The sequence below is a fragment of the Corapipo altera genome, unplaced genomic scaffold, assembly GCF_003945725.1.
Source record: "Corapipo altera isolate COAL_440 unplaced genomic scaffold, ASM394572v1 61411, whole genome shotgun sequence".
NCBI lineage: Eukaryota > Metazoa > Chordata > Aves > Passeriformes > Pipridae > Corapipo > Corapipo altera.
Genome location: NW_020884875.1, coordinates 3,526,313 through 3,541,495, shown reverse-complemented (window position 1 = coordinate 3,541,495; position 15,183 = coordinate 3,526,313). Strand labels below are relative to the sequence as shown.

The window sequence follows — 15,183 nt, the reverse complement described above, 5'->3', positions numbered from 1 at the left end:
CTTCCCACAGGTTCACATGCCTCTTTCAGGCATCCACTTGCTCTGGAGTGGGTCTCCTCCACAGGCTGCAGGTGGATCTCTGCTCTGCTGTTGACTTCCATGGGCTGCAGGGGCACAGCTGCCTCACCATGGTCTGCACCAGGCAGGGGAATCTCTGCTCTGGAAACTGCAGCACCTCCTCCTCCTCCTTCACTGACCTTGGTATTTGCATCGTTGTTCCTCTCACTCCTCTCTTATCTGGCTGCAATTACATCTATGCAGTACTTTTATTTTTCCTTCTTAAACATCACAGAGGTGTTATCATAATTTCTGATAGGCCAAGTTTGGCCAGTGGCATGTCCATCTTGGAGACAGCTGGCACTGGCTTCATTAGACATGAAGGAAGCTTCTGGCAGCTTCTCACAGAAGCCAATCCTAATAGCACCCCCCACTACCAAAGCCTGGTCATGCAAACCCAATACAGAATATAGAAAGCTTTCCAAGTGTGCAAACTTGATAACTGAGAGTAAATACTAACAAAAATAAAAGGAAGTAAAAGGTGTAATAATGACATATAAACTTATAAACTGTAAAATTATCTATGCTTTTAGTGGAGAAAAAAATATGAAATCAAAAGTCACATTGGCTTGCCAGAAAACAAGTCTGGGGTGATAAATACTAGTTCACACTTGCAGGTTTGTAGCTTTACATTCATCTGAGCCATCAGTGCCTTTGAAGAGCTGAGAGGGATAAAAGTGTGGGTCAGTGAAAACAAATGAGGAGGAGGTCTGAGCTTTGCACCTGGCAACTGATTAACTCCTTTACATGGCTTTGAGCCTTATGGTCCCTCCTCCCCTTCTGCAAAATGCTTTGAAAATGACAGATGAAAAGCCTATGTTTATTACTCATTATACTGAAGCTTTATACTTTGAAATAAGATACAAATTAAATTACTGCTCCAGTTCTCAAATGGTAAAGAGCAGCCTCCCTCTGCATCCCATGACCTCCCCCTGCATGATTATGTTCTCAAACCAAGGGCCAGCTCATACATCAGTTCATGCTAACTTTACAACAGGACACTTCTCAAGAACTGCTTGAAAGCTGTCTCCATCTCCAAAAGCAACCAGTGTCCCTGGCCATATCTAACAGAGCTGAGGCTGACCGGGCAAGCAAGCCCTGACCTGGCAGACGCATGATGCCACATCAGGCAGTGCTTGCAGAGGAGCCTGGAACCACCAATCTCTGCTGAGGATCTACCCTAATTTCTTCCAAATAAGACTCAAATTCCCCAGGAGCTTGGCACAGCCCTAAGGTCAGCCATGTCATACAGCTGCCAAAGTGGGAGCCACATCTGAGCTGACTGTGAATTCTGGGGAGCTTGTGTTGGTCACCTCTTCCTGTGATGTCCCAGTAGTTCCAAAGGAAATAAGATCTGTGCAAGCAGGATCAGACCTTTTGACTGGTAAATCAATTGGCATGCAGTTTGTCTGAAGATTAACGTTTCTCTAATGTCTGTTGCAAAGTAAAAATATCTCTTCTTGATGACTCATTTTCCACACTAAGGAACGTCTGTGGGTGGAAGAACAGAGACGAAGTAAGTCTATTTTTCTCCTCCTGTCACTATTGTAGCAGCTCTCAACTCCAGCATAAAAGAGAATTGAAGCACTTGCAAGACATTTCCAGCAAGTGAACTGAACAGTATTGTTATCTTTTTGTCATCAGTTTTATCCAGTCATATTAATATTAAAATCATTTCAGCACTGCTATGGTCACCCTCAGAATCTGACCTTCCAAACACAGAAACAGATGTGGGGCTTTTTTATTGCACAATCTACTCAAATGGATGGTAAGTTATTTACAAAAAATTCTTTGCTCTTAGTGTTGTGAGTCCAGTCACGCTTTAGTTAAGTTAGAATGAGAGTTCCTATGAATTTAATGAGAATATATTTATCCCACAGGATTAGACTAAACAGTAGCTTCTCAGAGTAAGGAGTGACTCAGAAAACCTCTGCAACTGGACTCTGAAACTCTACAGAGCTCAGCAAAGCTTTCTCCTGTCCCAGTATCCCCCCCATAACACCAGTTTTGAGTGGAGATGAAAGATTATCCCTTTTGTTCTAGACAGCGAAAGGCGTGGGATATTGACGCTTGGTATCAGGACAAGTAGGTGATCCCTCTTAGGAAAAGAACAATTTTCACACACTGAGAGCCAGGCAGAAAACAGCCCACAGCTTCTGAACCAGTATGCCCAAAACAGAAACAGCAGGAAGTGTGGGAAGATTCATCATAAAAGGAGATTTCCTCACATCCTCCTCCTTCCCTTGAGCAAGCTGACTCATGGTTTCTCAGCAGCATAGGCACAGAGTCTTTCCCAGTAATGGAAAAGCATTCACCCTAGAGCAACTGTAATGAAACACTGGTGAGTTGAAAGGGGTGATAGAAAAATGGAGGTTTTTTGAAAGGTTGGGGTCTAGGGGGAGCTCGTTTCAAGGGGAGTAAGAAAGCTCTCATCAGGTGGTAAGAAGTACTGGGCACCTCTTGCTCTCCAGTGTCCCACACCTCCGGTTTCCAGTATCCCTCCAGCAGAACCTGAAGAGCCACACTGCATCCTGCACTCCGAGCACCTGTTCTACCCTCATCTGTGTGTCCCTCCCTGCCTGACTCAGAGGGGAGAGGACAAGGCCGGGTTAGGGGGAGGCCAGTACACTTTGTTCTTTGCCACCACAGAAAAAGCAAGCATTAAAAAGAAGAAATATTTCTAGACACAGAAGGAGGTAGAGTTAGTCTGGCCATACACAAGGCCATCCAAATGCAGATTATTCCTATCCTTTGTATGTAAATATAAAGCAAGATTTGCTTTGTTCTTAGCCTAAGAGGGAAGTCATTTATGTTCATTTTCAGTGAAATACGAATATATATTAATTTAAACTCAAGTGCCTCTTTTTATTTTGAGACAATTTTCTGTAATGCTTTGCAGTGTTGCAAAAGTCATTACTTTATAAGGTTGCCTGTGACAACTCAGAAATTCCTTCCTGTGCTCTCTCCTTGCTAGATAAACTTATTTATTTATTCAGGTTTAAACATTACATAGCACCAAGTCCATTCTTTGTTAGAAACATTGAAAACACAGGTGTTCAGTTAAACCTGTCCAATAACAAATATTTGACATGGTTCATAAATCTCTGAGATAGTACAGTCTTGCAGACTGGCTTTGATTTTACTCTTATAAGGGGAAAGGATCAAGGTTTGTTCATACAAAGAGAGGACAGGTGCTTTCAGGCAGAGGTCGAAATGTTCGCAAGCAACCACAGGTATACCCAAGAGTGGTGCTTTCAGAGAGCACTTGTGCGAGCAGCCCTAAAGATACAGACAGAATAATCAGTGTGTCTATAAAGTCCTCAACCCAGACGCTGCTGATCTGAGCACAGATCTGAAGATGCCTTTTCATACTCTTTATCTCTCAAGTCATTACCAAAACATATCCACAGCTTTATTCCCAGATTTCCCAATATGAGAGTAACCCAGGCACTTCTTACCGACTGCCCTAAAGGGCACTTCTAACTGACTGCAGACCTAAAGGTGGGTAACACCAAATAGTCTGACTAATATGTGTGGGATATAAGGAAGGAACAACAACAACCAAAACAAACAAAACCCACCAAAAAACAACTAGAGGCATGAGCACTCCAACAAAACAGCACATCAGAAGAGGCACTAAGGTTTTCTGTTCATTTCCAACTCAAACATCTTGAAACTGCTGACACAGTCAAAGCACTGACAGCTGTCATGTATGGAGGGTTATTTCTCTTGGTAAACCTTTTCACTTCTGAAATCTTGACAAATGCAGGTGCTAAGCAAAGAAAATCTACTATGAGTTGCTATTCTATATTGATCTCACAAAGAAATTACCCTCAATATATCTCCTAGGATTAGGGACATAGCCACAATAAATAGAATACATTCACCATGTAAGTCTACAGTTATAAACCTGGAGCATACACTGTCCATATCTGTCTGAGCCTCTAGTACGGAAATACTAGCTAAACACAGATCCTCTGCTAAACAAGAGATGTAAGACAACTAGTTTTGGAAGAGAACCCAGGTTTCACTGCATCACTGTCCATCTACAATGTCTTATTCAGATTTCATATTAGTCATGAGTAGTCATAACTCATCAAAAATATTTGCAGGCATATCAAATCTCTCCTTAGTTGAGAACTTCCAAAACAATCTATCACTGAAGAACACAAGATTTGTCCACATGGAGCTTAAAGCTTTAACATTCTTTCAAGGTATTGTATTAAACTTTATTTCTTTTAAGTGCAGGTCAGAACAGAACCCTCAGGCAGAGTATGAAAGATCTGCAAATCTTGTCTCTGAGGGTTTTTCCCCTAGCGCAAAAAAGGATGGACAAAGGTTTATTTCTCTTACCCTCAATTTCAAACTGATCATGATGACAAACCTGTACTGTTAGTGATAGCTTGTTACTTCTTTTGCAGAGAGATAAACGTTTCACCCTTGACACTGCATTTAGATATCGTGAGGTCAGAAGTCTGGCAGAAACATCTTTGCTGATATATATTTCACACTAATCAATAAGAGGAAAAGAAATGAAACAAAAAGCATTGGAATAATAATAGAAGAAACCCAATGGCAAACATGGCATGTAATTCTGAAGGGGTCTTGGAGATTATTTTTACAATTAAAAGAAAAAAATCCTCATACCTCTCCCCAGCTAAAGCAGGATGTTCAAACGAATTGTAACACTTGGTTTTATGAAAAGAATTCCAGTAGAGTTCTGCTCAGGTAACTCTCAGCCAGTAGAGAGAAAACCACTCTTTTCACATCCCCTACCAATTTAATTCTCAGGACTGAGCCGCCTGAAAAAGTACTATTCATGTTCCATGCCAACTTGCTTCCCTATCTTGTAAAAAACCCCTGCGGTGACAATAAATTCAAGACTATTTTTAACTTACAAATGTGTAAGTTATTATATTTTCACAATAAAAGTAAAATCTGGTGGCATTAATTTGACAGTTTCTAAAATCTAAATTTCAAATACCAAATGACATTAGGAAACTACTGTCGGCCATGAAAATAGAAGTCTGCAGATTTTGTGGAAAGCTAAGATTTCCAAAGCATTTTTTAATAGTTTACATTTACAATATTGAAGTATAAATTTATTTATGAAAGAAATATTAAAATCACTTTTGCTAAGGATTCCTGTACTTCAAATTACATTGCTTAAAAATTTTTCTTTTGTTATGATCTTTTAATCACTTCAGACAAACTTCATTTTATTCTAATGTGGCAAGACTGTCAAATTGTCCATTCTCTCTCTCCTCTAAGAAGTCTCTCTTCCTGATTTGCATATCAGATTCTCTCCTTCTTCCCAATTTTCTTCTGCATTTTATTTTTTCACCTTCTCTTTGCATCCATTCCTTTTCTCTTGGTCTGCATAGCGCTCTAAACGGGCTATACTTAATTATGCAAAATGGAATGGGTTTAAAAATTCCCCATAATTTATTTAACCACTGAAAATCATGTCTCCACTAAACCAAAAAGTTCCATGAGAAACATTTCATGCAGATGAGTTTTTAATCAAAATGGTAAATATCTTCCAGCTGAAATATTTTTGTGTGGACTTAGTGAACCCTGGAAATTGTAGCTGAGGAATCTGATGTACTCTGTGGCCTGAGTGGACTAAGCAGCCCATATTTAACACATTAGCAGGCTCTCATGCACATGATCAAAATAACAAAATGACCCAACCACATATTTCATTGCAAAGAGGCATAATAAAAGGAACTCTATAGGGAAAATAGGCACAGAAGCAGGAGATAAAGTGCAAAAAACTGGGCTAAAATAAGAAATTTAAGCTGCCTTGAGCTGCCAGATAGAACAAGCAGAAAGGGCATAGGAGTAACAGTCCAGGGGTCACCAGGAACAGTGATGTTTGTTTGCTTTGCCATTTCCTTGCCAACAACACAGTAAGTAAGATAAGGAATAATATTAGTCCAGTATCTAAGCTGAGATGTTTACAAACTTCTATTATTAGACAATTTATTATCAAAAATCAATTTAACTGATTTTAATTATGAACAGCTTACATTAATTACTTCTACAACATTAATTCAGGCAAGAATGGGGCTCCCTGTGCCTTGCACAGGTAGGTATTACAAGACTACCTACCCAAACAAAGCTACAATATCATTCAATCAAGGTCTCTTACTATAGGAACACACAAATAGGCAGCAAAACTGCACTAAAAGTCATGGATTTAGATGTGAGATCCTGAAGGCAAGCAGGGAGGGAATGGTCATAACAGGACTTTGCAAATACATAATGCATATGACATGGCTTTTCTGACTTCAAGGTACATTCACCTACATACATTGGACAGATAACCGATCTAGACCTTCCAATTATTTTCCATCCTGCTAGGATAGGTCACCTAAAGGTGACAGCAATAAAACTCAGCAGTGATCCTTTACTCTGGTAGGAAGCACTAAGACAATCTTTTCAAACTCCTGCAGATTACCACTGATAAATCCTCACCACAGTAACTAATACCACTGGAAACTAAACAGTGAAAGAAATGTAACAGCTTTGTCTGAAAATTTCTGTACAACAAAAACTGAAATGCAAGTAGAACCAGCTCTCCTCGAGTTTTCAGTCAACGTCAATGACTGAGAAACAAGGATATGGCAAAGTAGGACTGACGCAAGTTGTTAGAGAGGCCTAGTACTGCTCCATCCTCACAGTTTACTCAATCCTTCTAAAATTCATCTCACCCTCACTTTCACTGGGGACTTTTTTGCCTCTTCATGCAAGAGAAAAACAAACTTTGGCTGAAAACTGCACTTCACAATTAAAATCCTCCCTGGGCTATACTTCCAAGTACTATAGAGTCTTTACTCAAAAGCACTTACAGGGGATGAGATGCATGAGCCTCACTAGAGAATACACAGATTTTTGTATTAAATTAATGTTCTCCCTCTTTTCCCCATTCATATTAGGACACAGAATTAACAACTCCCATTTAAGTGCCAGTGATAACAAATAATAAAAATAATAATGCTAGTGCAAGCAGAAGAAACTCACCACAACCTAAAGATAAAGAAGGCATATTTATTGTTCCCCTAAGACTTGCCACACAGGCTATATTGGTCAAGTAAGGAAATAAAGCACAGACCCCAAATCCTACTGTCCCCATGATAACTAAATGATAATACTAGTGCAAAGCTATTACGGCTCTTTGATATGATTGTCCTAGAGTTCCAAACAACTTTTACATTTTGCCTACTTACAAACACATTAAAATGGATCCTATCTAAATAGCTGGGTTTGTTATATGGAGTGAGAACCTTCTCCATGCATTATTAAAATTCCTTTCTTAATGAATCTTTTTACACATGGAAATGTATTATTGACACAACTCAAACAGAAGCATATACTACGTCAGCAATGCTAAATTATCTTCATTACACAGCAATGCAGAACTGAAACAAAAGCTACAACACTGTAGCGTGTGATATGGCATGCCAGGCTAAATGGTCCCACTTCAATAAACTGTCTAGAAATGGATTTCAAAGAGACAAACACCTATTGATTAAATAAAGGAATCTGAAAAGCTCACACAAAAGAGAGATTTGTAACTCCTTGCCTTCTCTAAAATGCAGAGAGAAGGGAAAATGATTTTTTTCCCCTGAGGAAAACAGAACAGCTGAGAAGAGAATTCATGGAGAAAACCAGATTATTTTGATCATTCATCCTTCACATAATCAAACATCACAGAATCAAATGACCAAAGCCAAAAGGCAAAAATATGAGACAGAAAATACAAGAAAGAATAACATGCTATATTAATTCAAGAAAATTAGAGAGTTATACTAAATAATATACTTTTCAGTTGATTCCATTCATTGGAGCATCAGGTCCAGGTAAGTAGCTAAAGTTAGACAGAATACATCTGTGTCACATCAAGAAACCTTACTAAATCTGAAGACATGCATTGAGAAAGGAAGGAACGCCCTTGCCAAAGACATACACATGTGAAATGAGTCTTGGCTGAGGGCCCAGCCTGCAGCTAGTACCTCATTACGGCTTATGCCAGTCTTTTATTATGCAAAGTAGAAGCTGTTAACCTGTAAACATAAATCCAAGTATAGGTTTACCACGCATAGCATATAGTAGTACACTGCTGCAAGTACAGAGCTGCGACTACAAAATACACACCAATAAGATGGAGATGCAGCTTTTATTTTTCAGCCTTGTGAGAAAATGAAGCACTTCTACAGCCTTTTTGGAGCTGTGTCTACATGTTATGTATTTAGACTGTCCGCCAAGGTCAGAAAACCAACTATGTGGATTACAAAGTATTCCTGTATATTTGCACTTGCTTAATTTTAGCCAAACATTTTCATTTTTTAAATAAAGGGACAGCCATCCCCTTAATCATCAGGATAGATTTTTCCAGGTACAATTTTTACCAGCAGAACACAGTGCACCATAAGCTTGCATTAAAGTAGTGAAAAACAGCTTCACTCCACAGGCTCTTCCTTCCACCTCTCCTATATGTGAATCTACAATATATCAAACTGCATTATAAATCAGCCACTACAATGGAGCAGCCAGGTCCAACAACTGAGACTGTTACACAATACTAGGGAACACTGAATTCCTTCATTTACACTATTATACTAAGAATGGATGGTTCAAGAGAAAACACAAACACCCCCTTCTAAGATGCCACATTAATGGCAGCCACTTTTTAAAAAGTTGAATTCTTTCAAACTGAGCAGAATAAATGACAAGCATGAACAAGAAGCTACAGCCGTCAGTTACAAACCTCTAATTTAGAAGTCTCTTTCTTTTAATCATATGCACTTGTCAAAGGTGCAGTTAACAAACATTTTCTACTGATTTAACAGGCCCTATCTAACACAATAATCCAAAACACAAACCACAATAATCTAAAGCACAAAGATCAGAGTTTATTTTTCATCCTGAAATAAGATGTCATGTACTAGGCTCTTCACAGTTGTTCCCAAACTGAACCATGAGGTAGAGGGATGCAAATGGGGAGGCCAAGTAAAAACAAAGCTGTGATGAGTGTATCTTGTCTCTGATAAAATTCCAAAAGGAAAAACAACTGTTTAATGTAAAGGAAAATGTTTTTGCAAGTACAAGATGGAGAGATGCTGGTTCACTACCTATAGTTAGGTCAGAAATGTGAAAAGTGCTCAATAATCAAAAGGAAGGTGTCTGAAACTGTCTCTCAAAATTTCTGTATTGAGATTTATACATCTATCAAGTGATTACCACCAGAAGGTTTCCCAGATATAGCTTGGATTCAGTGCTACAGAATCTATCCAATCCTGTATTCAAAGCTCCAGCCAGGTCTCTCACCATTTCTACATTATCTTCAGAAAATCCATCTCATTCTCAGCAGTATTATAGGCAGGCGAATACCAAAGCACGTCTAACAACACACACCCACTCCTTTCCCAGTTCTTCTATCTTCGAGTGGCTGCCTAGTTATCACAATTACCTGCGCTAGCAAACACAAATAGTTGTAAGTCATAATGCCATCAGCGCTGCACTACAGTGATTAGTATTAGGGCTAAGAAAATTTTCTGATAGCTAATTCTCATGCTGACAGCTATAACCAGAGCCTAGTGGGAAAACTGCTCCTGAATCCTTAAATGGTTTGAGTGCAGCAAGGATGTGCCTGCTCCTGCCGCTAGAGCAAGACAGTGAGAGATTGTCTCAATGTGCTCTCTGCATAAAAACATGAGTCTGAAGGAGCAAATGTTACAGCATGCACCCCATCTTCTTGGGCATCAGAGGAACCAGAAGGTGTATGCCTAATGAAATCCAAACCAGACCACACGGGAACAAGGTAAGACACTTATGGCTTTCTCTATCACAATGTCTGGGATGAAAAATACATAAACATAGGTGAAGAAGCACAACAAGCTAAAACCAAGGGAGAAATGTTCTGACTGACAGATGGAGATGTGCAAGCAAGGACAGTGAGTTACAGTGGTACTAAAAGATCTCAAGTTGACTAAATATTAGCTCCCTGTGGTTAATTTGACCTAAACAGTGGGCTGTCAGCAACAAGAGACCCCCCTTCTCTCCCATCCTCTCATTGCTCTCCCTGTCCGCAAGAACCAACAATCTATTTAATCTCTCCCTTGTGCTACATCTAACAACTGTGTATCCATAATCACCAGTTCTCTAACAAATCAACACCCTAGTGGAAAGCAAGGTATATTAATATAGCTACATACTCCTCTTTACCAGGGAGCAGTTAAAGAGCTGCATTTGGGCAGCAGTCTGCACCTAGGTTGGATTACAAACTCTAGAACTGTACGGCCTCTGCACCCACATATCTCTAAATATTTCCTTAATTTCAACCTTGCATTTGCATGATATGCCTTAAATTTTCCAATCTAGGAAGCTATATACATGAGAGACCCTCTTGGTTATGAAATGTTTTCCCCATTTAGTCTCAAAACTGTAACAGAAAGCTTCCACATATCCAGGATTGTCAGACCCCCTGAGAAAAAAACTTGCACAGCCACAAGCATGACCTGTGAAATTCTCTTCTTATAAGTCATCGAAAAGCTAAGGCCTGAAATGTCAAGTCCTAAGGTATATATCCACAAAGACTGAAAGTAACAACTGCATATGTAGATCAAAGAAAAAAGAAATGTAAATGTTGCTCAAGAAAAGGAAAAAAAAAGGAAAAAAGAAAACAAAATTATTTGCTGGGCAGGTAAATGAACTAGCTTACAGTTCTCATGCTAGCCACAGAAGGTGAGTACACAGAGTTCAGCTGGAGAAGCAGAGATCATCTAGTGCTGAAACTGAAACTGCCCTTGCTGTGTGAACCTCACACATCATAACGATGACAAGCTTTGACCGTCTTGGTTTTGTATCAACAAAGCACTATAAACCAATTAATCTCAAAATACTACTATGAATTGAAATTACTCCTGTGCAATACTGCTGGAATTGAGATACTACAGCAGTTGATAGTTACAACATTATTTTCTGGCCTCCAGGCATGTATTATAGTCTTACTTTTGTGAGAACAAAATATTTTCTGCAACAAATTGAACTCAACACACTGATAATTTGTTCTGTGACCACACAAACATTAAGAACAGGACAGCTGAGAGGTACAAAAAAAAAGAAATAATTTTTTTTTTAATTTTTGCCAACACAGTTGAATACCACACATTACAAAAAAGGAACTCTTTGGTGCTTAGAACACACTAATTTTTCTGCCAGATCTCTGTTCTGAACTCTCTGTGTAACAACTATGTATCTCGCATGCTCATCAGACTAATTCTGGAAACACACTATGCAGTCTTACCCATACATGCCTTGAATGTGATAGTTTCCTTTCCCAAACTAAAACACAGAGGCATCATCTTCCCAACAAGTGTGTCAGCCTTTCTTTCAGACAGAGGATCTGCGTGATTCTGTGTGGGTTTGCTGTGTAAGATGGCAGTTACTGCAGCTACAGAGGAAATAATAATTGCACCGTATTAGGTGCGCCATCTCCCCTAGTTTATAGTCTCTACTCAGGCATAAAAAAACCAAAAAAGGACAAGACAGCAGAGGCACATGCAAGAGAGAAAGACTGAGCAAAAAGAGTATCTGCATTAGGCATCTTAAGCGTGTCATTTTACACATTAAAAATGCATGTGTAACTGAAAGCATGACAAAAATTTTACAGAAAGAAGGAGATGGCATAAGCAAAAATTTAAAATGCTGTCTGTAGTGCTGTGGGTGAATCTGTGTACATAAAACATACGAATTCTGTTTTGCCTTTATGAACTGCCTCTATTTTTATGTCTAACAGCTGCTTTTCACTCTCACAGCATACTGAACTGTGCTCCTCCCACTGAAAGCAGAGCAATGACAATTACCAATTTTTCAGGGGAGGAAAATAGCCAACATATTAATTAAGAGATAGTAAGGAATGAGTACGGTTAGTTTAACACAAAATGGCTTTTCTGTTTTTTCTGAAAAAGGTGTTAAGACTGGAAATAAATAACTTGCATAACAACATAAAAGGAGTCCAGGCTCCAATGCTATATTCTGAGATCTCTAGGGAACTGAGGAGAAGGAGACACGATCAGAAGTGCCAAGCCAAAGACAGGCTGAGAGGTAAGGCTTTCCCAGCAGGCCAGCAAGATCCAAGTCTGAGGTTCAGCCTAGGCTCTGGGAAGGTGTTTTATACATTACCACAGAAAAGCCTGTCCCTGCCCAAGGCCACAGGTTGTTCACAGCAGAAAAGGAAATAAGCCAGTCAGCCTCTGTGTATAATACAGGCTAAATTAAGCAAAACTGAGACAAGAAATCCATGTTGAACCTACCCTTTTACTTGCTTCCTTTACCTCTCACTTTACAGCTACTTGTTAAAGCGTAAAACCTCCCCGGAGATGGAACTCTGGAAACAAATGCTAATGAGCAGTGCAGACTCTGAGGCATCAGCAGCTGTTCCATGACCTGTAGGCTACCTGGTCCCACACACAGAAAGGTAACACAGAGTGGCTGTTTTCAGGGAACACAGGAATGAAAAAAAAAAGAGCCTCTACAAAACACAAAGAAATGTAGATGCTACAATTATATAACCCAAACTTCATCTCCTACTGTCTGCACAGGACAGAACAAAGGTAACAGCAGCCCTGCATCTTTTCTTGTTTTGCCCTTGCATCCAGCTCTCTGTCCTGGTTTACCCTTTTCTCACTGACTACCCAACCACTTTGGTTTTGAAAGAGGACTCCCACCTGTCAAGAGATGTAGCTAGTACATCTGACCTGTTTCTAACAAGCCTCTACTAAATTAAAGTGCATGGCCCAAAACTACTTAGGTTCTCTGATAGATCATGATCTATCTAGGGAGACCTGTAAGACACCACTCAGTCAATGGTGAGACAATGGAGCTTTTCAAAAACACATGGGTGACAAGGTAGACCTCTATATGAAAGCAGGGACAACGCAATCACTTGGGAAGATCTCATTCCTTAAGGAAGATCAGCTGAATTCACACTCTGAGCATCTTTAGGATACAAAATACCCTTTTCTGTCAGGCAAAGCATTTCTAACACATCCAAAACTACATCCTCAACACAAAATGCTTTCTATGCTGAATGTATAGCAGTAGAAACACTTTTCATGAAAGGAGAAGCATTAAATATCAAGAGCTACTTCGTACAGAAGAGCCTCAGCTTCCCTAGGAGTAGCAGACAAATATCTACAGACGTTACATACCCACAGACATTGTAATATACATCTATCTACAGAGAGACAGAGGCCACTTTAATAACAGAACCCACTTAGGTTTAAATGGGAGCAAGGTTAGGAGTCTAAGCTTTGGTACAGAGACTATATGCCTGGGATTCTTTGTAAGTCAGCAAAGGGCAGACTAGTAGAGTGACCATTACACTCCACCCTTCAGATACAGCATTCTGCACACCTGGAACACAAAGCTACTGCTCTGCTTGTAAATGTTAGTACCTACAGACCTCAATCACCACAGTTTCAGCAGTAGATTTTTAACATTTCAGAAGAGATGCTTTTAAGAAACAGCATTGGTAGCAGCCATTTCATCTTATTCCTCTTGCAGAAAAGAGGAAACTCTTCAAAGAATAGAAGCCAGGGGGCTGATACTCCCAACGCTGCCTCCAGAGTACACAGATGACTGTCTCTAATCCACAGCTTGTCACTGCTGTAAGGCTGCACATCAGACACTCTTAAAGAAACAGAAACAGTTAATGGGACCATATATTTCAATGTTGAATTGTCTCAGCACTGATATATTAAATACATGGCAGCATAAAAATCTCAATCATCTTTCTTTGAGGCCTACTAAATATCCCTGAGTTCCCATTGCTACCAGAAGTCTTAAAGTAAAAAAGATCTGAATAAGATCAGATTCTCCCTCAGACATATTTTTCCCCCTGGATCTGTTGAGCAGAAGTACTCAAAGGTTAATTTTAAAGTGAATAACTAAAGGAAAATAGCTTTTGGTCAGGTGAATAAATCCTCTGAAGAATAAAACACACAATGTTGTCCTGATGTGATTTCCCTAAACTTAGAGAAGTGCACCTGGTGTTCCACTTCACAAGAGTTTAGTTTCATGTAGATTTAGTGGCTACACCTATACAAAACATTAGGTATAGAAATACAAGCAATCTTAGGAACAGATATAAATATTTAACATGTTTCAACTGCACTTTAAAACATTTTTAGAATTTTTTGCAAAAATAGGTAGAAATTGTTACAATCTAGGATCAAAATGACCTGCAGTCTACGATGTGTGAAGGGAAGCATATAAAATGAAAAGAGAGAAAGTTTCTTGTTTTTGTTTCCTTATAATTCCATCGGACTTTATTGATTTCGACAGACATTGTTTACAATTTAAATGTCGTTAGTAAGGGCAGAAAGGGACTTGCTGAGCTGTGAAATAATTAGCAACTTGTTTTCTTCTTCCTGAAGGGTGAAAAACATTGCAGACTGACACCAATCCTCTTAGCCTAGTGTTAGTTATTTCTTGAATAATCAGTATGAATGTATGGCAGTGTACAGGTTTTGGCTGGGCTCAAGTTAATTTTATTCACAATAGCTTGTATGGTGCTGTGTTTTGGATATGTGATCAGAAGAGACCAGTCCTACTTTTCTATGTATGCTCAAAAGAAGCTGCAACAAGGAGATGGTAAAATATCAAAAGGACTTCATGTTCCTCAGAAAGATGTGGAAGGATTGTGTGCACAAGAAAGATGCAGACCTTCTGAAGTGGGTCCAGAAGAGGCCACAAAGATCATCACAGGACCGGAGCACCTCTCCTATGAGTACAGGCTGAGGGAGTTGGAGTTGTTCAACCTTGAGAAGAGTTGGCTCTGGGGAGATCTCATTGCAACCTTCCAGTACCTGAAGGGAGCTTATAAAAAAAAGTGAAAGCGACTTTGTACACAGGTAGATAGGGATACGACAAGAGGGAATGGCATCAAACTAAAAAACAGGTTTAGATTAGACATTAGGAAGAAATTCTTCACTATGAGAGTGGTGAGGCACTAGTGGATGCCCCATCCCTAGAACTGTTTGACGCCAGGCTGAAATGTGACTTTGAGCAACTTGGCCTAGTGGAAGTTGTCCCTGACCATGGTGTGGGCTTGGAATG

At 39.5% G+C, this 15,183-nt stretch overlaps 1 protein-coding gene across 3 annotated transcripts in view; it reads right to left on the bottom strand.

Moving 5' to 3' along the window:
• Positions 1–15,183, bottom strand: part of PARP8 (poly(ADP-ribose) polymerase family member 8) — a 124,700-nt gene that overhangs the window by 90,254 nt on the left and 19,263 nt on the right. The gene's annotated exons all lie outside the window — the stretch shown is intronic.